Source organism: Ursus arctos, unplaced genomic scaffold (assembly GCF_023065955.2).
Source record: "Ursus arctos isolate Adak ecotype North America unplaced genomic scaffold, UrsArc2.0 scaffold_3, whole genome shotgun sequence".
Taxonomy (NCBI): Eukaryota; Metazoa; Chordata; class Mammalia; order Carnivora; family Ursidae; genus Ursus; species Ursus arctos.
The window spans coordinates 83,058,976-83,081,173 of record NW_026622985.1 but is presented as its reverse complement, the minus strand read 5'-3'; the positions used below and the strand labels follow the sequence as shown (position 1 = coordinate 83,081,173).

Sequence of the window (22,198 nt, the reverse complement as noted above, 5' to 3'; positions counted from 1 at the left end):
TTCAGTTTGCTGTATCGTGGTGATTAGACTCCATAGATCACTGAGCCAGAACGAAAAGTATCTGTATTTGAAAGTTTTCTTCATTGTAAAGTGTTGTGCTGTTTTAAAGAAGTTTCTTTTCTCTTTTCCCTTTCTTACCCCAGGTCTAGAGACTGTTCCCCCTTCACCCTGCTTTTTTACTCATGTTATTTTCATCTGCTACTTAATTATCCTGGTGTTTAAATTGCTGCTCTCCTTCTCTTTTTGGGCATATATCATAATTCATGTTCTACCAAGAGGTAAGTTAACCTGACCTCTATGCTGGATACTGTTTTAAATCTTGGTTCCATCTGAGTTTTATAAGTTAGTGTTTCTGAAACTCTCCTTTTGCTTTCATGGCTTGCTTTTGCAATGCAATCAGTCTTATTTTCTAGGACTCTGAAGCTGCTCTGGTATTCTTCCTCAGGAGATGGTGTATTAGTTTGCTATGGCTGCTATAAGAAAATGCCACAGACTGGGTAGCTGAAACAATGGAAATTTATTTTTTCATAGTTCTGGAGGCTGGAAGTCCGAATTAAAGTGTTGTCAGATCAGGTTTCTCCTGAGACCCATATTCCTGGCTTGCTGATGGCTGACTTCTGTGTCTTCATCTAGCTTTTTTTTTCTCCCCCTAGTTCGAGAGCATCCTTGGTGTGTCTTCCTCTTCTTATAAGGACACTAGTCATATTGATTGGGGCCCCCCATTTATGACTGCATTTAACCTCAATTACCTCTTTAAAGGACCTGTCTCCAAGTACTGTCATTTCCTAAGATTCTAGAGGTTAGGGCTCCAAAATACAAATTTTGGAGGAGACACAATTGAGTCCATAACAGAGGGATAGACTGATACATACATGTAAAAATCGATGAGTTATAGTTTTATATTTTTCTCTCAGCAGGAAATTCTCATTTAATCTTTAAGATATCTTTCAGGTCTAAAATTTTAAGTGTTTTTTTTTTTTTTTTTAAGATTTTATTTATTTATTTGAGAGGGAGAGAGAGAGAGAGAGCATGAGCAAGGGGAGGGGCAGAGGGAGAGGGAGAAGCAGATTCCCCTGCTGAGCAGGTAGCCTGGTGCACGGGGCTCAACCCCAGGACCCTGGGATCATGGCCAGAGCCGAAGGCAGATAGATGCTTAACTGACTGAGCCACGCAGGTGCCCCTAAGTGTTGCTTTTTCTAATGGAACTTGTTTTTATCAGGACTTTCCAATGATTATGGCTTAAAGTTTTAAAAAGGGTCAGGGTCAGGATTTATTGATTTGTAAAGATGATGTCATATTTCCCTATTTGTCTATTTTTAAATAAGCAGGTATGTTGGTAGTAGTAAAACAAATGAGCCAAACGGTAGCCACTCGAAGGTGGCAAATTAATATGGGCAAGATCTGGAGTTGAAGCTCTGAGCCTCTGCAAGTATAAAACAGAAGACTGTTTAATTTGAACTTGACAACTAACTATAAATGGTAGTGCATTGTCACAATAAGGAAGGAAGTAAAATTGGTCTTTAAAGTCACGTAGTACTTTTTCACTGTCACATATGATGGACAGTGACAGAACTATCATTTCTTCAATTATCACATTTTTGAGTCATGTGAGATATTTAGCCAGTTTTATGTGCCTCACACAGTTAAAAATAAAAGCTTGGTAGTTGTATTTGTTATTTTAAACTTTGCTTTAAAAAAGTAATGGTTTATCTTATCTTCCCATAAAACTGACCTGAACCCAGAGAGGTAATTTACCATTTGAAGCCTTTTAAAAGCATACTGGTCTCCAGGTATTTTTAAGAGCATGTTTGCCAATTCTGTACCTCTTTAGCTCTATAAACATGGGTCTTAAGGAAATTTTTAAGAATTGGCAATACTGGGAGTTTCAAATTCTAGCAGTCTTCCACAAATCGTGTTGCACGTCGTCTTTGAAACATTTATCTTACCTGACAAACTGCTTTCTGAGGTTCATCTTGATTAATTTTAATACGTAGATCTTTAATACTTTGGGGATTTATTTTTTTCAAAGATCCTAATCGACCTCATTGGTTACTTACATCTTTTCACCCCATTTCCATGCCCTTTTATACACACACACACACACACACACAAATATATATTAATGTACATACATTTATATACATAAAATACATATAATATATAAAACATATAAATAACAAATATATAAATATAAATATATATATATATAGCATCTCCTAGAAATTCAAATACGAGTTTTATTTTTCAATGACTAAGCTATTTTATTTCCCCCTGGAATCTGTAATGAACCTGTATAATAATGTCACTTATTTTCATTTTTATTCTTGTTTAATTTCTACTTAAATGAATGGCAAGTTAATATCATTGTAACATTTACGGCCCATATGAGTGTATTGTATATGAAGATTTCAGGAGGCATCATTATTGTGTGACATTAAATGGAAGAGCAGTTTTAATAAGGGTTCTGTAGATTTTTGAAAAGGAAAAATTTGAAAATGTGTCCCTATTTAAATAGTACTCCCATTCTGAGTTAATTGTATTAAAGCAAGCTAAAAGTGAATTAGAAATTGAAGCAGTGTTATAGCCTCTAATAGTTTTGTAATGAGTGGTCTTTTTTGGTAGTACTTACCTTCATGCCGGTTATGTCTCTGTATAAAGAATGCTCTTTTTGAACTGTTAAGTACTACAAATAAAATTATTTTCGATGTAGGAATGCCTAATTACATGGATTTCTTCCATTATAGTAATTAAAATTCATCTACATTATGGGAGGGGCAGGGATGGGCTGAAGGTTACCACATGGAGATCTGATTTGACCTTTAGCTTGCCTTTTAATAATCTGTGATCTGGAGTAGCTGATTTACCTTCTCAGTTCCCTTAGTTGTGAAATTAGGTTAGTAAGAATACCTACCTGGTAAGCTTGGTTTTTTTTGTTTGTTTGTTTTAGATTTTATTTATTTATTTGAGGGAGAGTGAAAGCGAGAGAGATCATAGAAGGAGAGGGAGAAGCAGACTCGCTGCTGAGTGGAGAGCCCTATGCGGGGCTCGATCCTAGGACCCTGGGATCATGACCTGAGCCGAAGGCAGTCGCTGAACTGACTGAGCAACCCAGGCGCCCTCATAAGCTTGTTTTAAAGTGAAGGTTACATTAGATAATATATATAAATTGCCTGGCACACATTAAATTTTCCATACAAAATGCTTATTTTTTACAGAGAACTTTTGTCTCTTCAAAGAGTGTGATGGTTAAGAGTGTGGCCTCAGGGGTCAGACTGCTTGGGTTTGAATTCCAACTTTATGGGTTACTAGTTCAAAGACCACATAGTAAATTACTTCTTTAGAGGTCAATTTCCTCCTGTGTAAGATGGAGGACAGTAATAACACTCACATTGGGGTATCTTCAGGGCTGCTTCGAGGACTAAATGGGACATTCCATGTAAAGTTCTTAGAACAGCACAGAATCATAGTACATGTTCCATACATGTGATTGTCTGTCTTGTCTGTCCATCCATCTATCCATGCATTTCAGAGAATTATTCTTGTTGTATAGAGAGAAGAACTTACCTGCTGTCTTCTGTATGTGCCCTTTCTTAATTCCTCTTGCCTTCAGGATTTCTAAGGAGTGCAGAAAATCTCTTTGTTGGTGAAAATGCAAGAAGAACAAGCTATGCCATGCCTACCTAGTTCCAAAAGTGCTAAGTGGAAGAAATGAGATAGGGCATTTTTTTTTTTCTTACTGGATTAACAAGTGGTTGAAAAATAATCAACTTTTAGTTTGAAAAAGTAATCCTTTTAGTTAATCTAAGTGTTAAAATTGATAATGATGCTAAATGGTTGATTCTTAAGTATTGGTGCCTTCACTTTTTGTTTTTTGAAGATTTAATTAATTTATTTAGAGAGAGTAGTGAAACAGTAATATGCCATGAGCTGAGAACTGATGAGAGAGAGGTTTTAATGGACACCTCCTTATTGCTTTGAAGTACTAGGAAGAAAAATACCTAACTTGTACGTAGATATACCTTTGAGACTTAATGTACCCCAGTGTTGTCCTACGGCCACAAGTAATTATTAAGTACTTGAAGTGTGTTTTGTCTTAATTGAGTTCTGCTCTACGTATAAAATACAGATTTCAAAGACTCAGTGTGAAAAAAAGAATATAAAACGCCTCTTTAATTTATAAAAATATCTCTTTAATTGTATTGATTATTTGTGAAAATAATTATTTTGAATGTATTCAGCTAAATAAAATACATTGTTCAAATTAATTTGACCTTGGTCTTTTTACCTTTTTAACGTGGCTTTTAGAAAATTTTAAATTATATTTGTGAATTTCATTATATTTCTTTTAGTCGGTGTTATGCTAGCATTTTATTTAAACAGTGCATTTGCATAAAAATGGCAACATCACAAAATTGAGAAAAACTCAGCCAGGTACCCCTTCTCTTTCCTGAGTGGTAACCATCATTAACAATTTCTTGTGCATTCTTCCTGCCATTTTTCTAAGCATGCTGTGCTGCTCTTAAGTACTTTTTAAAAGAGAATATTCATAAAAGCTACTGTAATTTAATATAGATTTTTGGATTAAGTTGGGTAAAAAGTGCCAAGTGAATATCTATCTGCCTTTTTGTCTCAGTTATTCACACTTGAGGGAAGTCTAATTACTGAATCTGTGTTCCCTTAAAGAGACGCCATCATTACCTGCAGGAGCATCAGGACCAGTGCTTAGGAGGAATTAATTAATTTTCATTGAATTTGTAGCATCAATTTTTTAATATGGTTTAACAGAAAAATGACTCTCACTGATTATGGTGGTAATTAAGATTTTATAGTGAATGAAGACTATTACCTGTCATTGGCCAACTTTTCAAGTTTTCTGCAGTAGACATTTTAAGGCAGTTTTGTTTCTGTTTGTCTCCTTTTGAAATAATTGTTGATATAATTGCTGATCTGGTAAAAACAGAATAGAATTAGCTTAGTAGCGTTAGATAAATGTTATGATATAAACGAAGGAATGATACTGTAGTTGATGGTAGAGTCACTGATTTTTTTTAACATAATGTTTTATACACTGTTCTTTTTTTGTTTTTGTACAGTGTTCTAAGCACATAATAAATGCTCAATAAATACTTTAATGATTAAAACATGTTATATCAAGTTGAATAGTAGAGCATTATTACTTCGTAATTTTTCATTTTTCCAAATTGAGAAGATACTTTGTAAGCTATCAAAAAATGACATTGATGGAAATATAGATGTTAGAAAATATTTCATCCATATATATGTGTTCATTCTGCTGCTTTTTTATAGTCAGTATATATAACTGTTCATTGTACACTTGAGAAGAATATGCATTCTCTAACCGTTGGGTGTAGGGTTCTATACATGTACATTAGATAACAATTCTGTGTAAGTCTATAGTCTTACTATTTTTTTTTCTTTTATACTGTGTCATCTAGTTTTTGTAAGGGCTGTGTTAAATCTGTGGTAATGGATTTATCAGTTTTGTCTGTATTTCTGATAGTTTTGCTTTATATAGTTTGAGGCTATGTTATTAAATGCATACAGGTTGAACATTATATCTATTCCTGTTTGAATCTTTTGTTATCATCGTGTAGTCATCTTTATCTCTAATGACACTCTTTAACTTAGTCTGTTTTGTCATTATTAATATAGCCACACCAGCTTTCTTTTGGTAAATGTTCACTAATTACATTTTTTCCATCTTTTTATTTTCAGTCTTTCTGTATTTTAATATTTTGCCATATCTCCTATAAACAGTATGTAGGTGGATTTTTATAATCTAGTCTATCAATCTGTGACTTAACTAGCAAGTTTAGTCCAAATTACACATATTATGATCACTTATGTATTTAGAATTATTTACGCCACTTTGTGCTTTTTGTCTCTTTTTCCCTCCATTCTCCTGTTATTTTTTGCTTATTTTCTCCCTTTTTTTTCTAGAAGCTAAATGAAGCAGCATAGAAGTTGCCATTGTCTGCACTTTTTATTCTGACAACCACAGTGATAATCCAGGTGAAGGGTTTTGTGCAGGCCCTTCCTGGCTCATTGTAGTTGCTCAGTAAATGTTACATAGATTTTTCTTTGTTTACTCACATTGGTGTAATGCTTTGGGTATGACCTAGTGCTTAGCAGTGTAATTTAATTTGATTCTACAACGGTCATTCGACATAAGGTGCTACTATTTCCATCTTCTTGTGAGAAAAACCAGCAGCTCAGAGAGGTGGTATTGATAAATTCAGTATGACAGAGTTGAGTTTTAAACTCAGATGTTCTAATTCTGATGTTTTAGTAATTATTGACATGGCTGTTGTGAACTGTGAATACAGATAAATATTGGAAACTGAGTCTTATTTTCATCCTTTGAATAGTGTTTTATTTTAAAAGCGCAATAATATTAACATTCCAGTTAGTACTTTACAGTCCTTTCTTCACAGTTCTGTCATTTTGGGTATTCACCAATTTCGTTCTTGTTGCTCTTTATATGCTTAGTTTTAACACATAGGATTGTTTGCAAATAAGTCCAATAATGTGTGTATTACATTGACACATTGAACCAATGTCACTGTGTGATCCTTTCGATTAGGCACTTAACCTTTCTAGAAGATAAGGAGATAAGTTATGTGATCCGAAATTAATACTTTATAGTTTCACACATTTTTAAAAAGAGGAATAGTCAAATTGACATGTTGATGCAGTTGGCAGATTGGATTCTTAATGTATTTGAATGCGGACTACCCAATGTTACGTTTGCGATAACCCTCCTTTTTCCACCTCTTGGCACAGACATGTGAGCTCCTAGTAATTTAAAAATTCTGATGAATGACACTTGATAAACGGTGTGATGTTGTGAATACTGATAAGTGCTAGAAATTCAGTTGGCGAAGCATCAATTTCACACCTGAGACCCCAGCTCAAAGTTTAGGTTAAAGGTTTGCCTGGAGTCCGTAGTCTTTTTCTCAGGTCCCCTGATAAATGCAGTGATTCCACACCACATTTTTCTTCTGCATCAAATCCAGGCAGCACTCTGAATCATTAAATATTAAACCTTATATTCAAGAACATTATTCACTCATTAATATTGCATTGCGGCCTAAACTGCATTGTTCAAAACATTTTAGGATGTTATGCAAGTCTGTCAAAATATATTAACAAACTTAGTCATGTTGAACTAAGCAAAAAAATGACAAACTGTTTGCACCACAAACGTGTTGCAGTTGAATTTTTGTACAATGTAAGCATTTTGAGTTGGGATATTTGGAAATCACTGTAAAGATAAAATGGATGGCAGTAGCAGCCAGATGGAATGAATTTTCATCTTTCACGTAACATCTGCTATATATCTTAATGAAATTTATAGTTCTCCCTGAAATTTTTCTTCCTTGACAGTATTTATTTATCTTTAAAATTATTCTAACTAGGACTTGAATATGAGTTAGTACAATTCTAGCTGCTTATAAAACTGAAGTATCTAATTCAGGGACCATTTTTCAAATCTCCATGAAGGCTATCATCACTGCAGAATCGAAGCTAGATAGGCCTCCTGTGAACTGTGGAGTAACTGGGACACTTTTGATATTCGGCAGAGTGTAAGAGAGTGATCGAGTTCAAGCCTTGGTCTCTGTGACCAAATTTGTTCTGGATTGCTGTGAACGCATCTGGTTTCTTGCTGCTTTTCACAACCCTGTTAGTTACAGTGAGAAGCCATAAAATTCTTCCCATGAAGGAAAATGATAGAGGCATTTTTGTGTCTAAAATTGTTCCTTCTTTAAAAAAAAAAAAAAGGAAAATAAATCCTTTTTCTGGTGCAATAAGGAAAAGCCAAGTAGTAAAAGGTGTGAAAATACTCAGTTGATGAGATACATTGTTTTTTGTGCAGTGGCAATACCACATTTTATGAGCTTTATCTGAAGTATGATTACATTGATTATATTATACGTTAGGGTTATTGACATTTAATGGGTTAGAATTTAATGAGGGAGCTCAGTAAGAGAGTGCAGGTTGATTTTAAAACATCCTTGATTACTTAAATATTTTTGAACAGGGTATGAATTAATTTTCCTGTGATACTTGGATCAGAAACCTTGTAAGTAGCCCATGGGCTCATCTTGAACACCTACAGCTGTTATTTCAAAAATGATAGAAATGGGTATTGTGAAGTAAATAATGAAGGTGGCTTAGTGAATTCCTGCTGGCTGAGAGCTAAATTATTCATTTTGTTAGTTTAGCTAACATGGTTCGTGCTGCGTGGGATTGGAGCACTGTGTCAGTGACTAATATTGCATAATTAAAAAGCCTTAGTTCCTCAGGCCAATAATACAGCTGAAATTTAGAAATGGTTGTTAACATCGTGGAAGTACAGTTTTATTTGTATAAGTAGATGTGGTTTACCTAATCATTTTGAAGTTTTTACGTTATTAAACATTTTTGTATAACACGTAGGCAGTGTGCCCAGGATGTTTTTAACTGCAGTTCATCTCGCAGTTCCTTCCCCTTGCTTTGCTCACCACCCACAGTGTTTTTCTTCTGGATAGGCTGCTCGGGAGTCAATGGTCTGGCTCAAAAGCCTGATGTGCACACTCCCTCCTCACTGCACCCTTGCAGGTGCTTTTCTCACTTAGAATTGTGGTGCAGATCAGTGAAGGGGCTTGGGAGAATCATCACCTCTCTAACGACTAAATTTGAGGGACCGCGTATTAACGCATTACCTTTGCAGTCTTGGTAGCTCTGAAGAGTGGCCTCTTCGAATTTCTGTGTTCTGTTACACATGGTCTTTTGTAGTCATCATCAGTGTGGCTGTAATCTTTAGTTTATGCTTCTTCACTTAATGTCACTTTATATGCAGATTATACCTTTGGAATAGTGCTGTAGCAGGATTTCTCAACCTCGGGCGCCTGTGAGTGGGAGGAGAAAGAGTGGAAGCACGTTCTGGATCATCTGTTAGCCACTTGTTGCCACATAGTATCACTGCCTGCCACATAGTATCACTGCCTGTGTTCGCTTTTGCGGTTGCATTATGGCCAAATGACAAAAATGCAAGGCTTTGTCAGGGGAGGGAAGAAAGACTAGATGTGTACGTTAATGTAATTGAATCTGAGCACCAGACATTTTACTTTGGGGTTTTTAAGCGTGTTGGTTCCCACCATCAAGATCATGTAGTATAGTAACGAGCATATGGTTTTTAGAGTCAGAAATCTAGAATAGAAATCTTACCATGTCCTTTCGTGATTTTGAGCAATGTATTTAACTTCTCTCCACTTTGGTTTCTTTAGCTCGGAAAGGTGAATAACTCCTACTCTGTGGGATTTTTGTGAGGATTAAATGAAATAATGTACATAAAACACCTGTTAAAATACCTGGCACAAGGAGGTACTCCCTAAATGGTAGCTATTATAATATTATTCGTTGAATATTATGCATATTTTTTCATTTAAATGGCATAAGTTGTATGTAAAAATCTTTAGTACTCAAAATAACAAATGAAATGGACTACAGAGTGAAAGGACCACATGGGTCCGAATGCCTTTTGTTAGAGCAAATTGGAATTGTGTTCTGGTAAACTCCTTAGCAGCAAGGCCTAGATGTCCTGCTCTGTCTCCTGCAGGTTGATTCCTTGTTCCTACATTAGGGTCCACAGATTGAATTTGCAAAAAAAAGTACTTTTTAATGCATTTTCATTTCAGGTGGCTCCATTTGTTTCGTTCATTGTTATCTTTGATGTGAATTCTGAATGGTAATAATTCTTATTTCTTAAGAGTATGTCTGTGATTTTACTTTTGAATCAGAGATGGAAAATATCGAGTGAGGGAATGAACATGAACCCTAGAATGACAGTAAAGAATTTCACATTTTTGGCTCTTGTGATACATCTTTCTGCTCTATCATGTTCTGTTTAAAGGTGAAAATTAAATGAAATCCAGTATACTGCTTGGTGTGGTTTTCAGATTAATGTGTTCTTACTAGAATTTGTTTTTTCTTTCGCATGATTTCGTAGGGAATACTAGAAATAAAACATCTGCCCAAGAATGAGTTGTTAGCTGATGAATAGTGTCAGAGAGGCATGCAAATTGGTTGCTGTTATCTAGGGAGAACGCGTTGTGGAGCGGGCATGGTGGGTGCTGATGTTGTCTGTTGTGCTCGCTGTGCAGACCAAGGTGACTTGTAACGGAAAGATGAGCTTGGTCTAAGGGAAAAGGCCCCTTCAGCTCTTGATGTTTCTTTTGAGGTTACAGAGCAGTTGAGTTGAAGAATATAGGGCCATCTTTATTCACATGTGAGGTGGATGGATATTCTTTTCTGAGGCCTGTGTTTAACTAGCTAATAATAATTGTGGCTGTGCTCAGTGATGTAAAATTTGATTCTCAAGAGGCTGTTTATCCTTTTGTTGTAGTGGGTTTCCATTAGTTTTTTGAGAACAGAATTGGTCTTGCAGCATATACGCCTTTGGTGGAGGGTGGGGGGGGGGTTGTCTTTCTGTTTCACATACAACTTCATTAGGCTCTTCAGCTTTCCAAAGAGGATGTCACTCTTCTCTCAGGCTGACCTTTGCGGCAATTGGCTGTGCATCTCACCAGGATTATAGAATAGGTGCTTGCCGTGGAATTTAATCTTGAACTTACTACTGTGCAATATTTAATCAAAGCAGTGCTCTGCAATATAGGCATTCTGTCTATTCCTTGATTCCCTAAGACCTGTCCTTCAATTATGCTTGATTATTATTAGCTGCAGAACTGGGCCATGCTGTTCTGTCCTTATGTGAAATTGTTCTTACTCGGTTGTGTAGGTGTTAATCGTTTGTTTTCACCATGCATATATTACATATTATATATAAATATATATAAAATATACATATTATATGTATGATGACTTCATAGTGTTTATAGTACAGGGGAGCTGTGTTACACCCCAAGGTTTCTTTTTAGGAAAATGCAGCTTATAGTGAAAAGGCGATATGGGGGATTATTTCCATAAGAATTCATTTACAGTGCCCTGGATTGTTTCATCCAGTTCTTTTAATCAGTTAACTCTGCCCTAAAATGGTTTAACAAACCCTTTAGTGTTACAAAAGAATAAAAATACAAGAGAAATGTTAAAAGTGGAAAGCATTTTAGGGAGTTGGAGACTTGAAAGCATCTAAAGCATCTCCACTGTCCTCCCATTTCAATTTCAGTCTCATTCCCAGCTGCCACTGGTTAGAAGAGCATGTGATGGATGAGTGGGAGCCAGTGGCTAGTGTGGGCAGAACGCAAGGATCACCAGAATTGGCCCCGGTCTGTCTGAATGCTTCTCCGAGAACATGGTTTCCATGTCCCTGTCAACATGTCTGGGAGAGAGATGGGAACAGTGAGACTTTCTCTCGGTTCCCTTGACAGGGGGCCTGAAAACTTCTCAGCTGGTCATATACCACTGGGCCCGAGGGCAGAGACTGCCTAGTCTCCCACCATTGACCAGGTACGTCTGCTGAACACAGCCCAGCAGCTGGGCCTGTGCCCTGGTGAGTGGGCGGATGAAAAGAAGGCCCATGCTGGACACCGCAGCCAGACAGAGAGACAAATGAAAGGAGCACTCCGAAAAGGTGCTTCCAGGGAGAACTGTTGGAATATTTCAGTGGCACTTTTGATGTTTGCGGCATTGGCAACTCTTGCGACCTGACTGTAAGATACACTGATTTTAAGGTGCATCTTGATTTTGTAGATATTGAAGGGTGGGGAAGATAACTCCATGCATGTTGTAACTGATGAAAGAGACTAACTTGTAGATGGAGATAAGTGGAAGAGAGAGAGGAACAGTGGTAATTCGATGGTATGAAACATTTCCCTGAGCTGAAGACAGTCTGGAGTCTGCACGTTGAAGGGCCTCTCTGTTTAGGAGGGTTGATGAGAGCAGATGCACGCCGACTCATAGACGCTAAAATTTTTCAACTCTAGCGATAAAGAGAAAATCCTATAAGCTTCCTGACAGAAAGAACCACTAGTTTATAAAGGAAATGGGATCAGTCTGGTTTAGGCTTTTCTTCTGCCAACCTGTAAGCTAGAAGGTGGAATGACTGTCGGGATTCCTGAGAAAAAAAGGCTGAAACTCCCAAATTCTGTATTGAGCTCTTATTTACCTGTCAGGTGAAAAAAGGACCTATGGGCACGCGAGGATTTTGAGAATTTATTATTCTCGAAATATTATTATGGCTAGCAGCCAGAATCCATTGAGGAGACAAAACTCATCAGTTGCTTTTACAGAGAGGATTTAATATAAGAATTGTTAATGAAGTATTTAAGAGCTGAAAAGGCAGGAAAACCCCCACAACACAAAAGAGCCCTAAGGCAGTGCTGTTTATATAGATGGCTCACATTATATTTCTATTAATTAAAATTGGTCTAGTAGTCAGGTCAAAAAAAGTACAAAGAAATAGGTGAAAATTATTCTAAGATATATTATTTCCGCCAGTATATCCAAAATATCATCATTTTAACATTGAATTTATTAATGTACATACCACATTCTTGTTTTCATACCAAGTATTACAAATCCAAGTGTGGACTTTATCCTGACAGCACGTCTCAGTTTGCAGTAGCTACATCTCCATGGCTACTGGTGACTGTATTGGACAGCGCGGCTTGCAGGTGTCCCAGAGGGAGCCCTGGTGGGAAGCAGAGGCAGCTGGTAAAACACTGAACCTGCAGGAGGGGTTCTATCAACTGCTGCTCAGCCTTAGAGGAGGAGATGCCTCCTGGCTGTTGGCGCTGCTGTCTATCTCTGAGCTTGGAGGAGAGGCTGGTGTGTCCGGGACTCAGATTTTGAGGAGCATCCCGGTAGGGAGGGCTCGCGTCTCGGGAGTGGCTGCAGTGAGGTTGATTTTGCAAGTGTGGGCAAACTGGATTAGATAGTGAGGCCCGCATGATGCTGAAAGGTGTATACAGCAAATGGCAGAGTGCCTTTTTTCTCTCCCCAGCCTTGCCGTCTCCCTCTGGCACCCTCTTTTGGCAGAGCCTAAGAGGGACCCAGCTGCAGAGCAGAAGTGTGGTTTAGAGACTCTCAGCTCCCACATCACAAAAGCAGAGGATGGAAGAAGGGTGTGAAGCTGAGAGTCATCGATAAATATCTCATTTAGTAGACTGTCTTAGGAAAAGACTTAAAAAGAGAATTCTTAACCAAATTACAAATTCATTACAACAGATCTCAATGTAGGGAAAGGTGGAGAGGAGAGGAAGCACCTGTGGGGAGCAGTGTTTGCACGGTGTGCCTGAGTGGTAGACGGGTACATCTAATAAAGGTGTACTATTCATATGGATTCTTGAAATTGGAGAGAAAGCCTTGAAGAGAAAGTCCAAGAATTGTATGAATTTGATAGCACTGAGCTCTTAGCTAAGAGTTGGGTTGTGGGGAAAAGTCAGTGTATTCAAATGATTTCATCTTACTGAGTTTGCAGAGGGTAGTGGTTGAGAAAATAGTAGGAATTGTGTTTTTAAACAATAGCAGGGGGGAAAATGTGTCTGTGAGGGGAAAGGAATGACCACTAGTTGCACAGAAAAATGCACTGTAGATCTTTTTGAGAGGGGAAGAGAATGTGTAGTAATTTGATACAACTGGGAAAACAAGGAAGGGGAAAAAAAGATAACAACAAAGTAATATTAATAATAAACATAATAAAAAATGGAAGAAATAAAGGTAAGTGTATTATTATACTCTTAATAATTGTGGCTGGCCACATTGTCCATTTAAAGATCAAGGCTGCCAGATTGTGTTAACACACAGACATACCCACCCACCCAGGAGCTATGCAGTGTATGACGTACACTTAAAGTAGTCTGTTTTAACCTTAATAAATGAAGGTTAAAAATTAATGGGTTGGCAAAACTGTACCAAACAAACAAAATATGAGAAAAGGTACAATTCAGGGTTATAAGGACTAACCAGAATAAAGAAACACGATTATATAATGATAACAAGCACAGCTTACAAAAACAGCTGTCATTAACCTTTATGCATCAATCAAATTAGCAGCTTGGTATATGAAGCAAAAACAGTTAGAAATTCGAAGACTACTTGATTGAAAAAAGAAAAATAAAGGACTTCGTGTAATCATTCTTTCCTTAAAAATGTTTACTCTGGGCTTGATGGAGGAATCTGCTAAGCTTTAACATGAAAGCATCTCTCATAAAAGAGGTGGATTGAGTTAGGTGGTGTGTGTATCTATGCATTCCAGAAGCATAATGCCAGTGGAGGGTGAGAGGTTGCAGTTTGGTTCCAGCTTGAAAGTTCTTTGAAATAGAAAACAAGTATTGATTCTTTTTCCTCTGCAAGTCTTAGACTGGGGAATGGTAATGTCTCTCTCTCTCTGGCCAGAAGTTTCCCCAGACTTACCAACTTAACAAGGACATAATTTCAAAAAGTGTGTCCTGGCAAGGTGTGTCTTTTATGAAGAAGAAGCATAAATGCAAATCACTGTAAAGGACTTGATGCATGTTTTGTATACTTAAGGATAGTGAGAAGCTGTCGTTTCTTCATAGCTGAGTCCTCTTTACGAGCCCCCCCCCCCCCCCCCCCCCCCCCCCCCCGTATCTTAGGTCACTGAACCAGGGAGGTCATAGTTTTCTGTCCTAGGAGGAAGCCGGCTCACATTGTCACATGTCCTTGGCTCAAGCTGTGTCCCATGTGGGCCAATGAGAGGAATTTGCTCCAGGGATGCCTGCATTTGTCCCCTCGTCCCTTTCTCCTCCAGCTGACTCCGTGGCTGTCCTCCTCCAGCATTTTAGTACATAAACACCTGCAGCACCCACAAAAAGAATGTTGGGGGGGAGGGGTGTAGATACTTTCTAGACAACAGCTTTCTAGACAAGTAACAGGTCATGCAAGGTTATTTCTTCCTCCTACTTCTATGAACAGTTGGTTTTCAAGCCCTACTGATAGCCACAATTTCATAGTGTCTCTGTCTCTCCACTCTGACCATTGTCCAGTTGTAGTTTGACTATTGTGACGATTGATGTGTTCTTTAAAATAAAAAGTTGATTATTTTGGTTTAAGATGCCTCTAAATATTCAGCTGAAGCCAGATAAAGAAGTGGCTGTAGGTCCTTCTAGGAGAGGGAAGGCAGAGGTGCTTCAGGGTGTCGTGTCAGTTCCTCCGGGGGAGTTTAATTGTGAATTTCCAAGGGACAGGGAGGTGCATGAGTCTCGGATATGGTGACATCAACTTGAGAATAAAATCAGAATTCTTTTCCAAAAAAATTCAGAATTCTTTTCAAATGTAAATGTATTTTTCACTGTAGTAGGAGAATGTATTTGGTAAGAAAATGGTATCAGAAACCAGGACAGGTAGAACTTTTTCCCTAGTGAGAATTGAAGTAGGGACTCTGGGTACAAAATAATATGTGATATGGGATGGGAGACAATCATCTGAGGGTGGGGGGGATGAAAACCAGTTAGGATTATGGCTCTGGGTAATCCCCAATAAAAGTTGTGGGCTTCCAGTTACAGGCTGTTTTCCTTCCAGCATCATTTTGAAGCTATGCAGGAAAATGCCCAGACTATGACTGAATTTGAATGTAAGCTAAAATCACTTTTAAAAAATATGTTTGTGCAAAGGAAGGAAACCTTGATTGTTAAATTCTGAATGACATTTTAAAGGATATTTATATAGAAGCATAGATGACAAAAATAAATGTCCTCTAGGTTATATTCAGAGCCAGGTCATAATGCTGGTTAAATAATACTGTTTTCCTATATGGTTTGCTAGATTGCAGTCCTTCAACTTTCCAAGACAGCGCCATTTATTGCTAAATTACCATTATATAAAGAATACCTATGTTCTGTAATATTGAACTACACTCATACTCTGTATTCATTCTTTCAGAAATATTTATTGAATGCCTGCCAAGAGCCAGGCGCTATTTAACTTACATATGTTTTGGTTTTGCATAACTTCTCTCTGTCTGCATTTCCTAATCCAAAATATAATAGTCGATTCCATAGGGTTGTTGTGAGTTACACCTTATAAGCGCCTAGACCTGTGCCTGGCCCAAAAGTCAGCATTATTAAATACTAACTCTTTATCTGTTGTACAGAGAGGTATTATATATAGATACATATAAATGTTACATATAGACACATAGCTATTATATATGACTGTAACATGGCTATATTAATGTACCTTCATCTTTATGTGTGTATTTTGGAACCTCAATGCACAAACGTTCCTTCCAGTACTTGAAATAATTTGAGCAAAGTGTTCAGCTTGCTATGTACTTTTATTTTCATAAAATCTTACTAATAAAAAGTTGTATACTTGTTCCATCATTATTTTTAATAGTCTAATAATTAGTTTGTTGAATTACCCAGCTCAGCTTTTCTGTTTAAAAAATGAATAGTAAACAGTATTTTGAATGCTGGTTCAGCATGTTCTGACAAAGTATGATGCATTAAAAAAAAATTCATCATTAGCATTAGAAATGACCTTTGAGGTTGTAGTCGCTCATTTTTCTCTTCCAGTGTTTGAAACAGTCTTTCTGAGTCAAGTGCATTGCAATAGTTTGCAGATATTGTCTGTGTAAAACGGTCACAGTTCAGTTGTAGATAAATCATTTCATCAGCTCACTTTATCTCTAACAATCTTCATTTCCCGTTTATTCTCACCCATTATCTGAGGTTCTTGTCATCTTTCCTCAGTAATATAATGGCCTTATACATTAAATTATAAAGTAATTTTCTTAGCTAGAATTGTATAGAATTACTTATGTGTCAGCCTCCATGAAGATAAATCTGAGTGTTTGTGAATGGCCACATAGCAGTGTCCAGGTTCAGAGAAACGGTTCGGGCCCCTGAAAGCCAGCCACTTTTGGGAAAGGACTGGTAATAATTTTGATTTTGGCAAACTCTGACTTGATATAGTGGAAACAAATAAAAAATGAGCTTTAAAAAAATATATGCGATACCAGATTTACAAACTGTCCTTATATGACCACAAAGGTGAGTAATGAAATGGAATCTAATTCCAAGAGGGTTTGACTCTTCAGGAGGTTTAAGAAGCAGAGCTTTGGAAATCAGATCAGGTCGTTTTATGTCTCCCATGTGCTTTTGCACATCCCAGTCTTTCGCCTGTGAAAGAAGGGGGACAGTAATGCCTCCTTCATGGAGGATAATGAGGTTGACTGCATAAAAAATGTGTGCAGCTAAAGCTATCTTTAAAATGCCCTTCCCACTTTCTTGAAATCTTTAGGTTCTTTGGAATAAAATAATATTGGCTGGTTTTTATACAGAAACTGAAACATGTAGGACCAGATTTTAGATATCTATGAAAGCTGAATGTATATGAGGTTTTTTTTCCATTTAAAAGGACATGTTGTAATAATATTCATTATAGGAGATTTGGCTGGTTTTTAGAAATTCGTTTTGCGGGTGTATCTTAAATCTCTCACCTGATTGAGAATATACTGAGAAAAACAGCTAAGTTGCTGGGGCTGGAGGTATAAGGGCAGAGCTGCCTGGTATTTGTTTCATTAAGCTTAGGCAAGCTATCCAATTACTTAATGCAAATAAGAAAAGTTTACACTAAACTCCTACTTCTTTGCTTAAAACTCTAGCGAATTTAAATGAGGAGAGATATGTATTTAAAAGAAGGAGATTTAAATGAAACTTAAATCAGGGGCTTAATGTAGAATAATATTAGACCAGGAGATCTGAAATAATAAGTGGGGAATGCCAATAAATAAAAAAAGGGAATGTATTCTCCAAGATACTTGGTTTGTTTAGTTTTATTTTGAGATAATTCTTAAAACCGGAGTTAATAATCAAAAACCCGTTTTATTTCATGCCTCCTTTTCACCTAATAGGGACCTTCAAAGACGTAAAGTGCTGCTTTCTATTGTCAATGAGCACGTCACTTGCTTGCCTTGTGGAGTGTTTACAAAACAACCCGGCTCTAATGTGTGACTCCACCATTGGGCCAGTAGCACTCTCGCCCGGGAAAGCTGGGTCATCTCATTTGGCTCAAAGAAGAGAAAAATGAGATGATCTTACAGTCACTACCTTACAGAGATGGCCTTTGAGTAGAATAGCTCAATGGAATAATCAAAGCCAGGGCCCTGGAGAGGAAGCCCTGAGAAGAATTGGGAGCTTCTGAGAATGCACGCGTTTTTCTTTGCAAAGCATTTGGAAAATGATCTAAATGAATCAGTGAAAGAGGAAAACTTAATTAGAAGACATGTATTGCTGTAAATGAATTTTGTGGAGGAGAGACTTGGGGAAAATAGGAGTACGACAGTTTAGAAATTTTTCATCTGTTGTTTTTACTTCTGAAGTAGAAAGGAAACTTCATTTAGCGATACCATCTATCTGAAACTCTGCCCTCCAAAGTAATATGAAAGGAAGCAAAACTTCTAACATTTTCTAAAATTTTTTTCTAAAATTGAAAAGGCAGTTTTAAGCTTCAGGAACCCTTCCAAGCCTTGCACTAATTTTTATTGATAATTGTGTGTGCGTGTTTGTGTGTGTATATGTGTGTTTACAATGTTCCCTCAGTGACTCTAGGTCTCTCAGCCTTTGGGGTCTGAAACAGCAGGCACACACAGAGCTCTAAAGAAGAGCCTTTCTCAGTAACGCTGGACCTGACTGATGTCTCCTCTAAAACATTTTCTCCTTCCCTGGGTTGCTCAGTTAATATCCTTTAGATTTCAATTCAGATATTGGCTCCCATCCATATAGTTTCAGAGCAACCTCACTTAAAAAAAAAAAAAAAAAAAAAAAAAAAAAAAAAAAAAGAAGTGCATCAGAGTTTAAGCTTCATGAGGATGGGGACTGTGTCTCTTGTGCTCACCATTTTGTTCTCAGTAATCAGAATAATGTCTGGCACCCAGTTATATTGAATGAATTTGTGAATCCCATTTGTTCTTACCTAGTTCATAGTTTTTATCAAGTAGTGGGAAAGTCTAAGGATGAGACGAGAAATATAAGTGCCCATTGAGTGAAAATGATAAAATTTAGAGATAGTACTCCTTTGTTTCATTTATCTTCTGCCACCAACTTTCTCAAGAGTTTTTATGGGGTGGAGAATAATGTATTTAATGAATGGTGTTTGTAAAACTTTTACCTGCAAGGGACTTTAGAATTATAGAGTTCAACCATCATATTGTAAAGCTGAGAAAACAGATTTATTAGATTGCACGTCTAAGTTGCTGATAAATGAAAAAAATTTATTACCTATCCCATATATATATTATGGGATATACATATATATATATTGTGTATATACATATATTGTGTGTGTATGTGTATATATATGTATTGTGTATGTGTGTATATATATCTGTATGTGTGTGTGTGTGTGTATTTAGGCATGTGCTCCTTTGTTTCTTTCCCACTTGCCTAAAAATTTAGGTGGAAAAGAAACAAATGAGCATATGAAGGGATAGGGCTGCAGGTCGTTGTCAGTTTTTGATTTTGGAAATCCTTGAAGATAAGAAAAATAAAGCAGAACTTCTTATTGGTGAAAACTTGTAAAAAAAAAGATGGAGACGACAGTGTATATAGTCATGATGTATTTAGTGAACTTGGAGATTTTCTGCTTTACAGAAAACTACTGCTTTTTCCATATTCCTGACCTCACAGTGGGTACTATTATTACTACTACTGCTTCACCTAACAGTGTTGAGTGCTTTATGCTAAGTGCTTTGTGTATCTAGAACCCTGTAAGGTAGGTTTTATACCAGTTCATTTTACTGAGAATAACAAGACCCAGGGAGGTTAACTCATGTATTGACTCAGCTAGTATGTGCTAGAAACTTGATTTGGACCCAGGACTCCCAACTCCAAAGTTTGTGCATCTGTACCAAGTATTACAGACTGATAATCTTTTTTTTTTTTATTATAACATTGAAGGCTTTTGTGCTCAAGTTTTTGCTTCTTTTTCATTAACTTGCCAAAACTTTTAGAGTTGATCCCCCTTTAACTCCATTTGTAATTAAAATTGATATCATATGCAAGTAAACTAAATTAGAAAAAATAGGTAGTTATTAGAGAAACAATACTTTAAACTATGATATACCACATGTGGTAGATATGAGAAAATCTAGTTGTATAGAATTCATTTTATGTTAATGAATTAATAATGTGATTTTTATAATAGTTGTATATATGTATGTAAAGTCCCCAGCACAGTGCTTGGCATATAGTAGGTGATCTATGCATGATAGTAATTTTTATTATTTTATTTAGTTTCCACCTGACTTGTAACCTAGGTAATGTCTTTTACTTGCGGGTGATACGCCAGTAAAATGCTTTAACTGCACCGTTTTGTAATCTGATACAGTAACCTCAGCAGTTACCAGCACACTATCCTTATGTGGACCACTTCATTTTTGATGTTATTCTTTTATAGATCTCCAGGATTTATGTGGGCAGAAGTATATTTGGTAATTGAGGGCTGTGGCTCTTACTTCAGTATGCATTAGAATCACCTGGAGGGCTTATTAGAAGGCAGTTGGTGGGGCACTACCCCCACAATTTCTAATTCAGTAGATGTGGGTGGTGTCCGAGTGTTTGCATTTCTAACAGGTTCCCGCGGACGCTGCTGCTGCTGATTTATGTATACTTTTAGCACTGCTGCTCTACAGAAGTGACGAGACTTCTAATTATCAGTGATCTTTTATGATTATACACGTCCACTGAATTACTGTATTGATAGCACTGATGCTGCTGAACTTAACTGTGAAATAATATGGAGGAATTTGGTTTCTGTAAGTGTAATTGTACTTAACTGCTTAAGGAGAAGCTTCTAGAGGTTACTTTTGCATTAGAGAATTTCAAAGTGTAGGTTTTATTGTATTTCTGTTATTCATCTTCATTCAAGACATAAAAACACAGGTTCAATTTTTAGGAATATATTTTACAAGGCGATTTCTGATTATATATTTTTAAAGATTTATTTGTTTGAGAGAGAGAGAATGTGGGGAGGGGCAGAGGGGGAGAATCTTTAAGCAGACCCCTGCTGACTGGGGAGCCTGACTCAGGGCTCGATCCCAGGACCCATGAGATCATGACCTGAGAGTCAGACACTCAACCAACTGAGCCACCCAGTTGCCCCTCCGATTATATTTTTAATTATAATTGATTATAATGAAATTTGGTTGTGATTGATTTCTGAGAATTTCAGAGTATCTGGATGCTGTGGTAATTTAAAAATAGTAACAAGTTTTTATTTTCTTTAGTTCTTTTCAAGAATCTTTTTAAAACTAAAATTTGATAGCTTAGTATTGAATTCAATTTGGTGCTCCTCATTCCCACTTACAAAGTAGATTCCACTCAGAATTTCACTTACACCAACATAGCAATTTTACCTTTTCTTTTTAAAGCATCGCTTGTACCTTTGGGGATATGATGGTATAGAGGGGCTATTCTCTCAAGAGAAGAAAAGGCAATCAGAAAATCTTTGTCCATAAGATTAGACGAAAATGTACTCTCATTCAGTGATTACTGAATGCCTTTATGTGCCAGGCATTATGGTGAAAATCGGTGCCAAAGTAATTTATCTTTTTCATGCGCAATGATGGGGTTTTAGTGGATTGTAACTTAATATGATGTAATTGTGTGATGAGGTTACTGGTAAACCGAGTGCTGTCCGATGCTTCATTAATAGAATTAGTATTGTGTACAGATCTTGGGAGGGGAAGCTCTGCTGTCTTATTTTGTTAGACTATGTCTGCAGTGTTACATTTGGTCTGGGACTAAGGGACAAATTGGAGTCATTCCAGAAGTGAGGATCCCTGCTGTTCAAAGGTCTGGCCATTTTTGCATATGAGGATCATTGGAAAATGGGAGTAATTCATCTGGAGGGAAAACATCTTAATTATGTTTTTAGTTCCTTGCTGTAATATAAGATCCATGAGGACAGGGACCTGTCCTTCTTGTTCAGCACTGTGTCATCAGTGCCTCACGCAAAGGCTGGTGTGTATTCAACAAACAGTTGAATGAGTCAATTTTGAGGGGAAGATGATGGTTACTTTCAAATGTTTGTCTTGTAGGTGGCTTGTTAATTAGACTTACTGCTTGTATCACCAGAGGACAAACGGAGGCACTAGGGATGGAATTTTTAGGTGGGCACATTTCAATTTTACATAAGAAGAACTTCGCAAAACTAGTTAAGCAGTCCTATCAATAACTTTTCAGGGATTTGATTTCTGCTATTTTAATGCTTG

The 22,198-nt window shown here is 37.0% G+C and overlaps 1 protein-coding gene across 2 annotated transcripts in view; it reads left to right on the top strand.

Moving 5' to 3' along the window:
* CHCHD3 (coiled-coil-helix-coiled-coil-helix domain containing 3) overlaps positions 1 to 22,198 on the top strand; it is a 261,420-nt gene that overhangs the window by 71,158 nt on the left and 168,064 nt on the right. The window lies entirely within an intron of this gene.